At 36.3% G+C, this 16,692-nt stretch overlaps 1 protein-coding gene and 1 pseudogene across 4 annotated transcripts in view; both read left to right on the forward strand.

Annotated features, from left to right (window-relative positions):
• unc80 (unc80, NALCN channel complex subunit) overlaps nucleotides 1-16,692 on the forward strand; it is a 1,852,146-nt gene that overhangs the window by 936,540 nt on the left and 898,914 nt on the right. The gene's annotated exons all lie outside the window — the stretch shown is intronic.
• Nucleotides 11,832-12,045, forward strand: LOC150099855 (U2 spliceosomal RNA; annotated as a pseudogene).

Consider the following 16,692-nt stretch of genomic DNA (forward strand, 5'->3'; position numbering starts at 1 on the left):
ACGTTGACAAGCAGAGACAAGCAGGTTATTGTTCCTCTCTATCGAGCCTTGATAAGACCCCATCTAGACTACTGTGCTCAGATTTGGTCACCTAGGTTTCTTCTTGATGGGGAGGAGGTGGAGAGGATCCAGAGGCGAGTGACCAAGATGATAGCAGGTCTGTGGAATGAACCGTATGAGAACAGGTTGAGGATTTGTGGGTTGCAAAAATTGGTTGATAGGCGGAGGAGGGGAGATATGATTGAGACATTCAAATTACTGAAGGGTTTCTATAAAATTAATTCAGAAGATATTTTTGAGAACAGGGGTGGTTGTGGGAGGACTAGGGGACATCCATGGAAACTGGGCAAAAGTGTGGTTAGTAAAGGTGTTAGAGCTGGGTTCTTTACTTTTAGAGTAGTGAATGAGTGGAATGCGCTCCCTGAGTCTGTAGTGGATGCTGTGACAGTGAATGAGTTTAAGGCGAGGTATGATAGATACTGTATGAATGTCAAATAGTTGTGATGAATATGATTTGGGCCTCCCTCGATGAGTCTAATGACTCCTGGAGTTGCCCGTAATAATAATAATAATAATAATAATAATATCTAATAGGTATAAACAAGTTGTGTATGCGGGTGCAATATCCAGGAAAAGGAAAGTCACTAGTGGAGTGCCTCAGGGATCTGTTTTAGGGCCATTACTATTTAACTTGTATATTAATGATATTGGCGAAGATTTGGATGGAGATATTCAGTTGTTTGCAGATGATGCAAAGTTGGGACGAACCATGAAGAGTAGTGAAGATGTTGTGGCCTTGCAAGAAGACTTGAATAAATTGAGTGATTGGGCAAGCAAATGGGGATGTGAGTTCAATGTTGCAAAATGTAAGGTTTTAAAATTTGGAAAACAAAGATGGGATGCAGAATTTATGCTTGGTGAGAATATATTGTTGGAAGTAGAGGAAATAAGAGATCTGGGAGTGATAGTGGATAAGGATCTAAAATTTAAGGGACACATCGCCAAAATTGTGAAGACAACACAAAGACTTCTGGGAATGATGAGGAGGACACTGACGTGTAGAAGTAGGGAGATTCTTGTTCCATTGTTTAAGGCTTTGATTAGGCCACACATGGACTATTGTGCCCAGATTTGGTCACCTGGTTTTCAGAAGGATGAAGAGATGTTGGAAAGGGTTCAAAGGCGACTGACTAAGGTAGTTTCTGACCTCTGGAATGTCGAGTATGAGGAAAGATTGAAAAGATGTAATTTGCAGAGTCTAGTGGAGAGAAGGAAGAGGGGAGATATGATAGAGACCTACAAGTTGGTAAGGGGTTGTTATAGGATCAATGGTGGAGTAGTTCTACAGAGAATAGTGGGAGATCAGGGGAGAACCAGAGGTCATCCCTGGAAACTGTATAAAGAGGGTGTGAGTAGGGGAGTGAGAGGCAGGTTTTTTTCATGCAGAGTTGTGAATGATTGGAATGCCTTGCCTGAGAGTGTGGTGTCTGCAAGGAGTTTGAATGTGTTTAAGACCCGGTATGATGAGATGTGTGTGAGATAAAAGGACCTCCTAGATGAGTCTTTGACTCCATGAGGTCTTGTTTAATAATAATAATAATAATAATAATTAGCAAAATATGCATCAACGGTAACCTCTCTGAAGACATCAACATAATGCAAGGTGTAAGTCAAGGCTGCCCTGTTATTATTATTTGACACCTCCAGGGAGTCCTAAGACTCATCGAGGATGTTTCACCAGCTTTATATGTAACACAAATTGAGTTGCTTGCAAAAATGATCAGACAGAACTCAGAAATTAAAGGATTTATAACACCAACAAAGAAACATGAAATAAAATGTTTTCTACATGCTGGTGATGTCACTTGCATCATAACCAACAACACTGCCCTTAAAACTCTCTTCCAGACAACAGAAAAGTACAACAGAATAACAGGATCTCAGATTAACAAATCAAAAACAAAAATAAAAGTATTAGGAGCTGGTGCAACACAACATCCAGCACCAATCACCATACTAGGAATTCCTTTCAACCACCTAGGCCAACTTGAAAACGAAGAAGAATTAATTAAGAAAATCATCTGTATAAAAGAAATCTGGCAATCTGTACTCCTAACTGCCACTGGAAAAGCACAAATCATCAAACAGTTAATGATCCCCTTGATAAAATACTACACAACTCCATTTCCACTCAGCAAACTACAAACTAAAAGACTGGAAGACATTATCTACAGCTTTTTCTGGAACAATAAAAAGGCAAAGGTCAGTAAAGACAAATTGGCCCAAAGAAAGGAACAAGGGGGTCTGAACATCCCAAGAATAACAGATATGCTTTCAGTAGAGAAAATTATGCAGGTAATTAAGATTATGCAAACTACACACCCTTCCCATGAAATGTGCCAGTACTGGCTAGGTGTAAAGTACAAAATGTTCACAGGCCAAACCCACAGTGGTGAAAAGGCAAAAATTTCATCAGAATACTACAGAACCATATCTAGACAAGCAAGAATCATCACCACAAAGAAGAACAAACAGCACCTTCAAGAACTTAAAAAAGAGGACATATTACAGGCAATTAGTAACATTCCAACAGACCCCCCCCCCAAGAAATGGAAAAATGGAAACACTGTTACTTCAAGTACACCTACTCATCCAGACACAATTTTAACTGGAGGATGTTACACAACATCTTACCAGTAAATGCAAAACTCCTGAAATGGAGAATACTTCAAAGTGCAAATTGTGCCTTTTGCACCCTACAAGAAACCCAAGAACACCTGTTCTATGAATGCGTAGTGGCAACACAAATATGGGCTAATGTAAGCAGCACCTTCAACATCCCCACACTCAGGAAGGAACAAGCACTATACCTGCAAGACCTACCAGGGAAAGGAAGCTTGAAAAATCAACTACTCTACCTACTAATTGAAATTAAATATCACATTTGAAAAATTAGGAATATTGTAACATATCAAAAACAAAAGAAAACAATAGAGGATATAAAAAGAAGTTCAAGAGCCTCAATCAAAAACTACCTGAGACTACAGTTAGCAGAAATGGGACCAAATCTTTTCAGGAAAAGATGGAGTTCCCCACCTGCATTATGCTATCTATCTGAAGGCAGCATCATTCTGAAACTCCCATGATCAATTCCAAGAAAAGTAAACAAAATGGCCATAACAACCCTCATTTTTTTACTTTTTTTTTATTTATTTATTTATTTTTTTTTTTTTACTATTATTATTATTTTTTTTTTTTTTTGTTATCCCCAAAAATTCTCACTTTTACAATTGATTATAATTTAATCCTAAACAGATCTTTATGTTAGCCAGGTCCCCATGCTCAGGTTTAATCAACCTCTTAGGTTCATTATTTACTTAAAGCCTATGGTACTATACTCTTAAATAATGCCACCAGAGCATATGTTAACCAGGCTAACAAGCACACCAGTATCTCTATCACTTTCAAAGAAGTGTTTTCCCCAAGCCTCTGACATACACCTAATAACCAATGTTAATGCAGAGGTAAGGGAATGAAAATAATTATTCAAAATTCCCAAATAACCAACTTCTGAGCAATTCTCTGGATGCAGAGAAGAAAAGCTAGTTATCATTATCCCTTAACCAAAATTAATGACTAAATAATTATTAATTAAATAATTAAAAAAATTAATAAAAAATCAAAATAAAAACTAAATATATAAAAATAAATTAAAATAACTTAAAATAAAATTATATAACATAGGTAAAAACATTAACAGTAAGGAAAAACACCAAACAAATAAAAAAAGACAAACCGTCTAGTCCATTGAGTTGCCAGAATCCACTTTTGGGAAACTGTCCCCCAAAATTGGAGAGAGTCCCTTAAAAGTAAAATTAAATAGGAAAATCCTAAATGATCTATAATTATTCAACCCCCCATCTCCTTCAGGACAGACCACTCACTTCATCTTTCCTGTCTTCTTCTCTCCTAAGGCCATAGCTTCACAAGAGACTGTCACCCTGCAACAGGAGCAAAAGACCTGTTCCTGTAAGAGTTGATTACAACCTGAAAAACATGCAGACAATGTCAGTACTCAAGAAACAAGATGGCAAGCAATTAAGATACAAGTGATAGCTAGAGTGGTGGAAAGATACTGAAACCGCTCTAATTATGACTGTAATGAATACAACCTTCTCTGGTTTTGGTGGATGAAAGTCCAATACCACTAACAAGAAGGCACTAATTACATAATTAGTAAAACAAAGATCTGGTATTCAAACAAGTTGTTATTTTAGTTTTATTATTATTATTATTGTTATCCGTGTATAGAGGCTTAAGTGCTGTGAAGACATAATGTTGGAGGTTTAATGGATTTTTTACAACACTCAGAATGGATTAAAAAGAATTTAATACTTCCTATATTTCGCCCTTGTCACTAGGACATCTCCGGGGATTACAAAAATAACTAATGTAACATAACACAAATATCATACAATACTAAGCCCAACCACGTGGGTGACACCAAAGTCCTATCTAGGTGGAGCGCCCTCTAAGGGTGGTTGTAGGTGGCCTGGAATATAAAGTAGGATCTCTGGTGATGAGTGTTTCCCAAATTTTCGGAAGCTTAATGCAACCGTATTTATTAAGATTTGGTTGATTTCTAAGAGCTGCTGCTGCTTCTAAGAATAGTCTCTCTTTCTTGAATTTGCTGTGATGGAGCATGGTGGTTTTCTTCCATGATACTCTGTCGGTGGTGTCCAAGACATGGTCAGCCAAGCCTGAATGACCATAGTTGTGTTTACAGATGTAAGACTTGTGTTCCTTTAGAAGAAAAGGAGAGTGGCCCTATTTTCCATTTTTCTAACATTTCAAAGTTCTTGTATTAAGTTCTTGGACTGGTAATATTGGGTAAGTGGAGAAGGGAATTCCTAGTTGGAGAAACGATTCTTGTCTGCATTAATAATTAATCCACTGCTTTTGCTGAATTTTTCCAAAATACCAAAAAAATATATATATAGAATCATTATCCTTCAAAGTTCCCACTACATCATCAGCATATGCGAATACCTTATTTTCCTTTATAGTTGAAGGAACTGTTATTCCTCACACAGCATGTGTATTGTTAACTTCCTGTAAAAAAGGTTTAAGAACCAATGCAAAGAGCAGTGGACTGAGAGGGCAACCTTGCTTGACTCCTTTGTGAATTTTTATCGGATCTGACAGGAACCCATTAACTAGGAGGTAGGTGGTTGAATTGGCATAGGCTCCTTTGATAACGGATAGCAGTTTTTTACCTTCACCAATTTGCTGGAGGATGTGGAATAGAAAGGAATGCCAGATGTTATCAAATGCTTGAGTAAGGTCTACTGATACCACTACCATCAACTGCTTTTTCATGTTAACTAAGCAGATTAGATCATGTAGCAGAAATAGATTAAATTCTATTGCTTGACCTGGTACTCCATTCACCTGTATGCTTTTAATTATATATTTCATTCCTACTTTGAGCCTGTCATTGATAATGCGGAAAAATATCTCGTAGTTAGTGGTAGATAGAGAAATAGGTCTCCAGCTGCTGATTAAGGTGTGATCTCTATTAGGTTTTGGAATGAGGATGGTATGGCTTGCTACAAATTCACTTGGTATGTGTCCTGGTGAGAGAAAGGAATTAAATAGTGTAACTAGAATGGGAAGAATAAAATCCCAGGCCTAGTGATAAATTTCTATCCCTAGACTCAGGTCCTGGGGATTTTCTTGTCTGGCATTCTTTATAGGCTGCGGTATCTTCAGATGCTGTAATGGATCTGTCAAGCCCATCTTGAATATGAACAGGAAATCCATTAATGTTCCAAGAGTTATAATTTCCAATGGTACTATTGTCTTCAAACAGATTTTTGTGTTGGTTTTGAAAGGAGTCAAGGATGTCTTGAGTGGTTGACATGTCTTCTCCATCAACACAGATTTGAGTGATAATCCTTTCTTTGCTTAAAATTTCTTTCTTTTACTTGTTTCTGCCTTTCCAGTTCTATCTCTATGTTAATGTTTCTAATTATGTTGCTACATTCTATACCATTGCATTGGTTTGTTACGAACCAGCTTCTCTCTTTATACAGATCTTTCAATGTGTTCCTTTTGAGGAAAGCCTGTTCCTTTCAAGGAAAGCATGTTCCTTTCTCCATTCCATCATATTCTGCTTTACTGTCTTCAAACAGATTTTTGAAGTAAGGTCTATTGATTCTTTCAGAGGGTCTGAAATTTAGTTGAAAACATCAACTGAAAATTTGGTGGAAGTCTCCATGGTCCAGAAGAGATCTCTACTTTTTCCATGCAGTGGAACTTAAGTAGAACTGGATTATGATCTGACATGTTGATGTCAAGATGTTTTATCTGAATTATCCTATTTGTAAGGGAAGAAGAGATATAAATTCGATCAATATGAGTACCAATACCTTGATTCATGTACTTGTATGCCTGGAGATTAGGATTACGAATCCTCCATATCTACTAGTTGAGAATTGTCGAGACGTTTTTAACTGTGCATATCCCACTTTTCCACTCCTGGGGTGGCCTCCTATTTTGTCTAATGTCGGGTTTTCAATACAATTCCGGTCTCCAATTGCTATGATATAGTGGGCACCATATATGGCTCCAATTCCTGGAAGAATTTTCATCTAACTGTTCCATTGGATGGAGCATAAACATTTATAAACCTTACAAAGATAATAAGCCGAAAGGCTATTTTATTGGCGAATTTGTTAATCAAGAGGGAGATGTGCAATCTCGTTTTATTTTATAGCCGGGTACGAAACTCTGGTCAAAATCCATCGACATCCATAGAGTTTCAATGCCGAAAAAACTATCGGTGGATATTTTCCGCCGATTGTTTTTTCGGCATTGAAACTCTATGAATGTCGATGGATTTTGACCAGAGTTTCGTACCCGGCTATAAAATAAAACGAGATTGCACATCTCCCTCTTAATTTATAAACCTTATTACACATCTACAGTATTTCCAATCTATTGTCAAGATTCTCCCTTCTGCATCCCTTTGGATATTACAGAATGACCCAAGGAGAGGGGCAAGATAAGAACTCATACTCCAGCCCTGTTAAATCTTCCAAAGCTCCAATAAGAAAGAAGTGGATATCTATCTGTTAAATTTTATATCTTTATATCTGCAGAAGTATGTTTCTTGGAGAAACAAAAACCTGATATTATGCCACAGCATGAGTTTCCATATGGTTTCTTGTTTAAGTTGCCTGTGAAATCCCTGTACATTTAATGAGGCAATGCAGAAAGGAGATGCTATGATTAATGAAGTTTCACTATTAAGTCTTTAACTTCTAAATTTTGGATGAACCCATGAGGTCTTCAATCTGTGAAGGAGCAATTGTGCAACCTGCTTCTTGTAAACTTTTTTCCAGTTTTTTACAGTTGCTTTCCTCAATTTCATGCCTATTGTTCTTGATTTGGAAGCTGGTTATTTTCTTCTCATATAGGTGATAACTGTATTGAGAAAACTTTGAATCAGTAAACTTTATTATATTTTCTTTAATTGTCTCTCTTGCTTTCTCTTTATTAGCTTGAGATGGTTCTTCATAATCCATGAAGAACAACATGGAATGAGGACTTATGAGAAGGTTGGAGGAGTTATATCATGGAATGAGGAGTTAAGCAAGAAGATGATAAATGCTACTAAGCACTGAACAAGAGATTTTTAACAGCATCATTTGCTGAATAAGATTGCTGTCAAGTGGAATTGGATATATTAAGAATTACATTTGGAAGAATAAGACACTGAGATGGTGTAACTAGTTGTGGTCCATCTGTTACAGCATGATTCTTGTAACTCTTCTTTAACCACTCATAAGTATGTATTTAAATAAGTATTTAAATAAGCTTTGCCTCCTATCTGACATTGTAATAATGACAGAAACTGCTTGCCCAGGAGAGTAGCAATTTGAGTGATACTAACGTGCCTGGCAATTCACTCAATTCACTTAAATCATTAGTGAACTTTTATGCTGATTTGTATATATGCACACTACACTCTGCAGTTATTTTATATGGCCTGGAATGGACACATAGCCTATCTATGATAATGATGGTGTAGATTCCATGTATTATGAGATCATACTTAAATAGTTCATAAGTTTTGTTTCCTGAACTTGTATCAGCAAGGAACTTAAATATCATTTTTGATATTTTAAACACATACTTTAATAATTTTTTCAAAATTCTTTAACGAATTTCAAAAATAAATATTAACTTGTTTTGTATGCATACTCATCACTTATGGTTTTCATTTCAGGAAGAAACAGTTGTTTGGAGCTGACAATGAATGACTATTTATTAATTTATTCACTAGTATTAGATGTTCCTATAGGCATCAGATAAGAAATAAAGATCAGGATTGCAAAAGGAAGAACAAATCTGAAGGCCATGGATAACATATAGAAAAGTAATGTGATCAACCTGCAAACCAAACTGAAAGTACTGGAAACGTGAATCTTTAGCAGTGTACTGTATGGATCTGAAACATGGGTAATAAATAAGGAATCAAGAAAAAGAATTTTGGCATTTGAAAGAACTTGTTACAGGAAGATTCTAAGAATAGGATGGGTACAGAAAATCACAAATGAAGAGCTCTATCGGAAGACAACCAATACAGAATCTAATGCAGAAGATTATAAAGCAGAAGCTGCCATTATTTGGACATATCTGTAGAATGAGGGAGGACCGGAAGATAAAGACATTTATGTTTGGTTATTTGGATGGTGTAAACAGAAGAGGTAGACCATACAGAGAATGGATAGACGACATAAAGGACTGGTGTGGAATGGGTATACAGAAACTGCGACACTGTGCACTGAACAAAGAAAGGTGGTAGAAGATAGTGAAGGAGGCATTGGACACCAAACGGCAGTGAGCCCATGGTTACTTTCCTAGGTATATGATACGCATGTGCATGCAAGCCAAACCTTACAAAGATAAACATAAACTGGTTTCAAAATGTTATAATCCTAATGTTCTAACTGACACCCTGTTGGGTGTAGTTAGGTGATCTTTATCATTCAATTTTTTTGGTGTGGCAACCAACTGTTTTTAGATTGGGTGTTTTAGAACTCTGGCAAATTCCAAATACTCTCTTTCTCTCTCTCTCGCTCTCATATCTGTATTTTCATCTGTACAGTATTTGCTCCCACAGAATCTCATTGTCACTAGCATGGTCTTCAACTCTGAAGGGGCTGGTGTAGATGTTGTGGACAGTTTAACATAGGATATATTTTCTGTGTTTGTCATTTTGAATATTCACTGCTGTTCCAGTTTTATCAAAATATGTCATTTTATAAGAAGAGGGAATACTCTAAATTCCAGAATGATTTAGGGCAGCAGAAATCTTTTGTTGAATGGATAAAGTAGCTGTTCTTTTTAGTATGGCTTGATGGAAGTCTAAATATTATATCTTTTAAGAGCATGAGAGATTTTCTCTAAGGATCCCCAGAAGTACAGAATGATAATGACTTTTCTTGCAATATATGGATTTTTTGCAGCCTTGGTTTAAGAGAGGATTTGGTTGTGAGAAGATGTAATTCATTGGTTTTTCACAAAAAAGTTGCCATTGCCAGTGGATTGCAAGGGGATATTCAGTTGTTTGCGGATGATGTGAAGCTAGGAAGGATTATTAGTAATAGTGCAGATGTGGTAGCCCTGCAAGAGGATTTGAATAAGCTAGATAGATGGGAAAATGAATGGGGGTGTCAGTTTAATGCAGCAAAATGTAAGGTCTTGAGGTTTGGGAAACATCGATGGGATGCACCATACTCTATGGGAGGAGTTATGCTGGGGGAAGTAGAGGAGACAAGGGATCTGGGGTTGATGGTTGATAGAAACCTGAAGTTTAGGGGACATATTGCAAAGGTGGTGAAGGTAACACAGAGGATTGCTGCAATTATGAGAAGGACACTGACCTGCAGAGATGAGAGGGTTATCATTTCGTTGTATAAGTCTCTGATCAGACCACACTTGGACTATTGTTCTCAGATTTGGTCTCCAGGATTTGAAGGGGATAAATTAACTGTGGAAAGGATACAAAGACGGATGACAAAGATGGTTTCAGGACTGTACAAGGATAGTTACGAGGATAGGCTGAGGGAATGTGGACTGCAGAGTTTAGTGGATAGAAGAAGGTGATATGATTGAGACTTTTAAACTGTTGAGAGGTGGTTACAGGGTTGACACTAGGGAGTTCTTTCGCTTCGTTGAACAGTGGGAAGGAGTGATGACAAGAGGCCATCCCTGGAAGTTACGAAAGGAAACTGTGAGCAAGAGGGTGAGGAGTGGTTTCTTTGCATGGAGGGTGGTTGAACTGTTGAATGCATTGCCTGATGGAGTGGTGAGAGCGAGAACGGTCAATGAGTTTAAGGAGTGGTATGATAGACTTTGTGTTTCTTAGGGGGGATCTCCCCTCGATGAATCTTGACAGACTTTATGTTCTTAGGAAGGACCTCCCACGATGAGTCTTTCAACTCCATGGAGGCCTGAATAATAATAATAAAAGCTTCACAGATCTGATTAATTTTCAGAGAGAGACTGGTATGGTCTGATCAGATGATTCCTGTAGAGCAGGAAAAATTAGGATCCATTGGTACCTGGTAACACGATCATTGAGAAGGACAGACAGTTTTTTTTTTCTTTTTCATTGTTCAAATGGATCATTGTGCATTGGTTATTCAGGTGTGCTAAAAATGTTTCTAATATATCTGACCAAGTGGCCAAATGAGTAATACTTGTATGTAGATAAAGAGGTGATAGTTCCACTGCATAAAGCATTAATCAAGCCTCATTTGGATTTCTGTGCACAGATCTGGTCACCTGGCTATATTGTTGATAAGGAGACATTGAAAAGACAGAGAAAGTGCAGAAGCAAATAAGTAAGACTGTCCCAGGACTTTGGCATATTGAGTGCGAGGACAGATTGAGTAAATATGGTCTTTAGAGCTTGGTAGATAAGAAAAGAAGGAGAGGTGATATTATTAAGATATTTAAGCTAGTGAGAGGAGCTTATCAGATAGATACGTATGAATTATTGCATAGTACAATGGATGAATGAGAGTTTATCCATGTATAACTGTACAAAGATTATGTGAGTAAGGAAGCGAAAAGGAGTTTATTTTGTTTGGAAGGTAGTAAATGACTGGAATGCATTGCAAGAGTGAGTGATGATTGCTCTAATTCTGCATATATCAAGGCAGGATATGATAGTTTTTGTGTTTGAGAGTGTTTGGCCTCCCATGATGAGTCTTCAGACACCATAAAGGCTTGGAACTAATATTTATACTAATGTTTACTCATACTCGTAGCTCTGTATACCAGCCACACTGCCACCTGTCCAAATTAAATACACTGTGCACTTCAGATCTGGCTTGACAGACCTAGTCCTAAAAGATGACAGCATTACAGTCACTTTTGATATCCCCTCCCCTTGTACTAATGCTTTCTTAGAAGATGCAACAGAAAATATTAGAACTCTCTTTTCCATTGATATGAAAACATAATTTCTTGCTATCATTGACATCAGTGTTTTTCAAACTTTTCTGCTGCAGCCAGAAAAGTTTGAAAAACACCAATGTGCCCACAATAAAAAGCACATGTCACATTGCGGCCCTACCCAAACACAAACATATACAGACTGAGAAAGTCTATGTATGTGTATGTTTATACCCTTCCTGTCCAAAAGACTGAGAAATGAGACCTGCCCCAAGTGGAGTGAGTTACTACAATATCAGGACAACTTGAAATAAGGTTCTGCAAGCCTAAACACTTTGCCACCTTCCAAAAATATTTTAATATCTTCCGCCTTGATGGGACCATATCAGATATTTAGCTGAAATATATGATATGAAAAGCTGATAAGAAAATCTTTTCTTATCGACTTAAAATCTGATATGTGTCTCAAGATATTAAACTGATTTTTGAAAGATGCAAATGATTTAGAACTTGATCCACATTTGCAATGAGTTTCACTGGAATTGCACTACCTCTTGAGTCAGCTCACTCACTCACCTCAGGGAGAAAACACACACACAATAAAAAAGTTAATATCAAACATGATTTAATTAATATTTAAATATATAAATATATATAGAGAGAGAAAGAGCCTCCATAGTTCATTCAGTATAGAGGAAGCCCTTTTGTCAGAAAGACCTGGGTTCGATTCCTGTCAGTGAGGAACCTTATCTGGTCTCTTTCGATGAAAAGTGATTTAGTCAGTCTCATTCGGATGTAGGGTTTTTTTTTTTTCGTCTTGGGTTTTTTGTCCCCCAGAACATACAAACTGGCCCCATGAACACACGCTTCCTGAAATAAGTTACCCCTTATTTCAGGCCCTTCATAAGACGCTCTAACCTATTCCGTAGGATTTCAGTTTCGAAGGCCTACATGGTGAAAGTGTGGATCTATGTGTGAGCATAAATTAGGATATGATAGGATATATATATACAGTAAAACCCCGTTTTTACGTTCCCGCAATTGACGTTTTCCTGCCATTTACATCATTTTCCGATGGTCCCGTCTTAAGGCCTATTCTTACGATATATTGCTTTCCCGCCATTAACAACTTGATGTGGACATTATTTCCCGTGATTTGCGTTTTTTCTTGAGTGCCAATACTGATTTTCAAATCGATTTCTGAGGACGTTGCGCGTTTCTGTCCCCAGATGGCGTTGCTTTCGGCTGTAGTTTGTTTTCAGCCATCACGGTGACTTGCATGCTTGCAGCAGTAATGTAGTAATGAGCGATACCGTGATTTTTCAATCACAGTACGAATTGATATTGCAGAATTTCTGCTACGTAATTTAGCATGTCAAAGTTGCTTTCAAGTTGTGGTGGTGGAATATCCATGTTAGTAACATGGAGAAAAAAGACAGAAAATGTATTTCGGTAGAAGAAAAGATTCTGCGACGTGTAGATTGGCATGCCGGAACACATGTGCATTTAGCAAAAGATCTTGGACTCTACATGTCCACTTTGAACACGATAGTAAAAAACAGGCCAAGCATTGAACTCAATGAAAAGCAATCTGGCGCTATGTCAAAAAAAAAAAACGAAAAGCAAAAATAATCAACAATTAAAGATTTTTTGAAATAGATAAATGTAAGTAATTGTAAAATCATTGATTTTCAGTTATTAAATTTTGTAATCTAATATGTAGACTCACATACTATCAGTAAGTCATCTTTTAACATTTTTTTAATGTTTTTTTACATTTCCTGCTATTTACACTTTTTTCCATCAGTCCCCTGAAAAGTGTAAAGAAGGGGTTTTATCGTGTGTGTGTGTATATATATATATATAATATTATATTTCTTTAATACAAGTGTGCTTTCCATAAAACATAGAAGGATTTATTTTTATTGATAGGAATGAAATTGTTCCTGCATGGTGATAAACACCCACTTGCTAACAGACACCATACTGCAAATGCAATTAAAAAGAATAGCTTAATTGTACCACTAAATACAGTCCAGTCACAATTATAGTCTATTCACTATATGTAGTGACAATTATAGAAACTGGAAACTACTGGAAACCAACCAACCAACCCTGCATAATGAAAAACAACTACCCTCCCATAGATACTATATTGCATTTGCCAAGTAAAAGAAAGTTTTATTTTAGCACCAAATACAGTACTAACTAAATACATTATCCTAACATCCCATTTCAAATTTTCAGTTACAGAAAATAGGTCAGTCACATTTGTTCATAATACATTCATTGAGTACAGAGGCCAACTGATTTATATAAAGCAAATAAAGATGTATATAAAACTTGAAATCAGAATTGCCTTTAAGAGTTTCTGAATCATTAAAACAGTCATCAAAAACATTCATACTAGAATATAGTATATGTTTAAAACTTCATAAAAATTCATCCACTCAACACAGAAGAGACATAATTTAACGTCAAGCTACAAGGGTGGTCTAAAAAGTTATTGACCTCGACCATAGATGGCAACACTATCGGCAAGATTTTTTTTTTCTAAATGGTACATCTGAAATAAGTATCCATGTGAAATTGCAAGTCATTCTATCAAGTAGTTTGTTTTATACAGCTGTCTGAAGCAAAAGTGTTGTCTGTATCCCTTGAAATGGATAAAATTGAGTATCATGTGGTTATAAAATTCTTTGTAAAAGATGGTTTAACAGCAAAAGAAATTCATTCGAGATTCATTAAAGTTGATGGACATTCTTCTCCTTCATTTTTGACAATTAAGAAATGGGCTGCCAAGTTTTAAACATGGCCATACAGCCTTGAAGATGATTCACGTGAGGACATCCAAAAAGTGTAACAACACCAGAATTCATTGATCAAGTGCACAATATAGTATTAGATGACAGGTGAGTCAAAGTGCATGAAATTGCTGAGACTATAGGCATTTTAAAAGAACATGTAGGATATATTTTGCATGAAGAATTGCAAATGAAAAAGCTTTGCGCAAGATGGTGCCACGCTTGCTCACGGCAGATCAAAAACACATTCGCATGAAAATCTCTAAACATTGCTTGGAGTATTTTAACAAGAATAAAACCGCTTTTGAGCATCAATTTATTCTATGAATGAGTTACACACCAGAATCCCTACAGCAATCAAAACAGTGTACAGAAGCAGATTGTTCATCGTCAAAGAATACAAAGTCAGTTCCATCAGCAGGAAAGGTCATAGCATCGATGTTTTGGGATGCTAAAGGCATTTTTTTATTAATTATCTTGAGAAGGGTAAAACAGTAACTGAAGAATATTATTCCGATCTTTTAACCAGACTAGATGAAAAAAATCGTGAAAAAAAGACCCGGTTTACAGAAGAAAAAAATCATCTTTCATCAGTACAATGCACCTGCCCACAAAGGTGTTTTGGCAATGGGAAAATTAAGGAATCTGCCCTATGAATTGTTGAAACATCCACCCTATTCCCCAGATTTGGCTCCCTCTGACTTTTATCTCTTCCCAAAACTAAAACTCTTCCTCACTGGTCAGCATTTCTTAGAATCAAGAAGTGATTGTAAATGTATAGGGGTATTTTGAAGATCTTACTGAGAACCACTACAGGGACAGGATAATGGCGCTGGAGCATCACTGGAATAAATTTATATGTCTTAAGGGAGGTTATGTTGAAAAATAAAAATAATTTTGAAATTATAAATTCCTTTTTTCATTGTTAGGCCGAGAACTTCTCAGACCACCCTGATACTTCCTGTTTGAACAAAATACAGGATGTGACACCACCTGGCTTGAACATGTTAATACTCTGAAAATATGAGATATATTATAATATTTTCAATTCTATTTCATTTTTAAAAAAATTCAGGTTGTGACCCATTAAACTGATTTCCCAGCTCATTAATGGGTTGTGACCTGCAGTTTTAAAAACAGTGATCTACAGCAAGCCTTCTCTCTTCTTGCCCTTCCCGTCCTAATGAAAAACATCTTATCCTTCCATTTCTATTCTTGTCAGAATATCATCCTCATCCCAACTGTGTTTCACTTATTATTTTCATATTATGACCTTTTTCTTGACCACTAGTATTAATAAATTAAAGACTTAATTCTGTATGTTAGTCAAGTAAATAATAGTTTAATATCCAACATGTTTCACTGACTAATATCTGTCAGCATTTTCAAGGATACACTGGTAAACAATGGAAAGTAACAAAAACTAGAAAACTAACCGACAATTCTAAAAATTATATAACGTTATCACTGTGTGTGATACAATACGCATGTCGCAAGTACAACCTTTCATTTGTTGAGATATTTATTGTAATTTTCATGAAAGTTCATTTCTTTTTGGTTTAATGATCTGATTAGAGTTTTCCATATATCTGGTAGGATTAGGCCTTGATTCTTATTTAAGTTACCTGTTGAACGGACAACTGTAGCAGCTTCTTTGAATGTTCTGGAATGGTAGTTCTCTTCTATGTAGGGCATATGACTCATATCCCATTCAATATTATGGTTGGTAGAGGCGAAATGGGAAGAAAGGCCTGATATATCTTGTCTGTTATTCCTTACATAGCCTATGTGTTCTTTCTTTCCTGTTTCAAAACTTCTAGATGTCTGTTTGATGTAATTGATACCGCATAAACAGGGTATGCTGTAAACTCCAGAATATTTATAGAAAGGATGGCTATCTTTCAGGGATCTTATAAACTTTTGAATGGTCTCAATAGGTTTGAAGGTTATTCTGATATTATATGGTTTTAGAAGAAGAGCTAATTTTTTGGATATGGTACTAACAGATGGAATTGTTATAGAGCTGATGTATTGGGTTTCATCTTGTTGTCTTTGCGGTATGTCATTAAAGAGAATCTTGTTGATGATTCTTGTATGGTAGCCATTTAGGGATAGATCTCTGGATATTTTCATTAATTCTTCTTGTAAGTCACCAGGGTCTGTGGTACACTGTATAGCTCTTTTTTTGAGCATATGGATAATACTGAGTTTCTGGGATATGTGGTGAGATGAGTTGAAATGGAAGTAGCGTCCAGTGTTAGTAGGTTTTCTATATATCGACAGGTTGATGCTATTTTCAGTTTGTTTCTTAATAAGGATGTCTAGGAATGGAAGTTTATTATCTTTTCTAGTTCCAGTGTGAACTTGATAGTGTTGTGGAAGCAATTAATTTTGTTTAGATAATCTATTAGTTCTT

This window comes from Typopeltis vanoorti, chromosome 14 (genome assembly GCF_054136105.1).
Source record: "Typopeltis vanoorti isolate ZY-2024b chromosome 14, IOZ_Tvanoo_1.0, whole genome shotgun sequence".
NCBI lineage: Eukaryota > Metazoa > Arthropoda > Arachnida > Uropygi > Thelyphonidae > Typopeltis > Typopeltis vanoorti.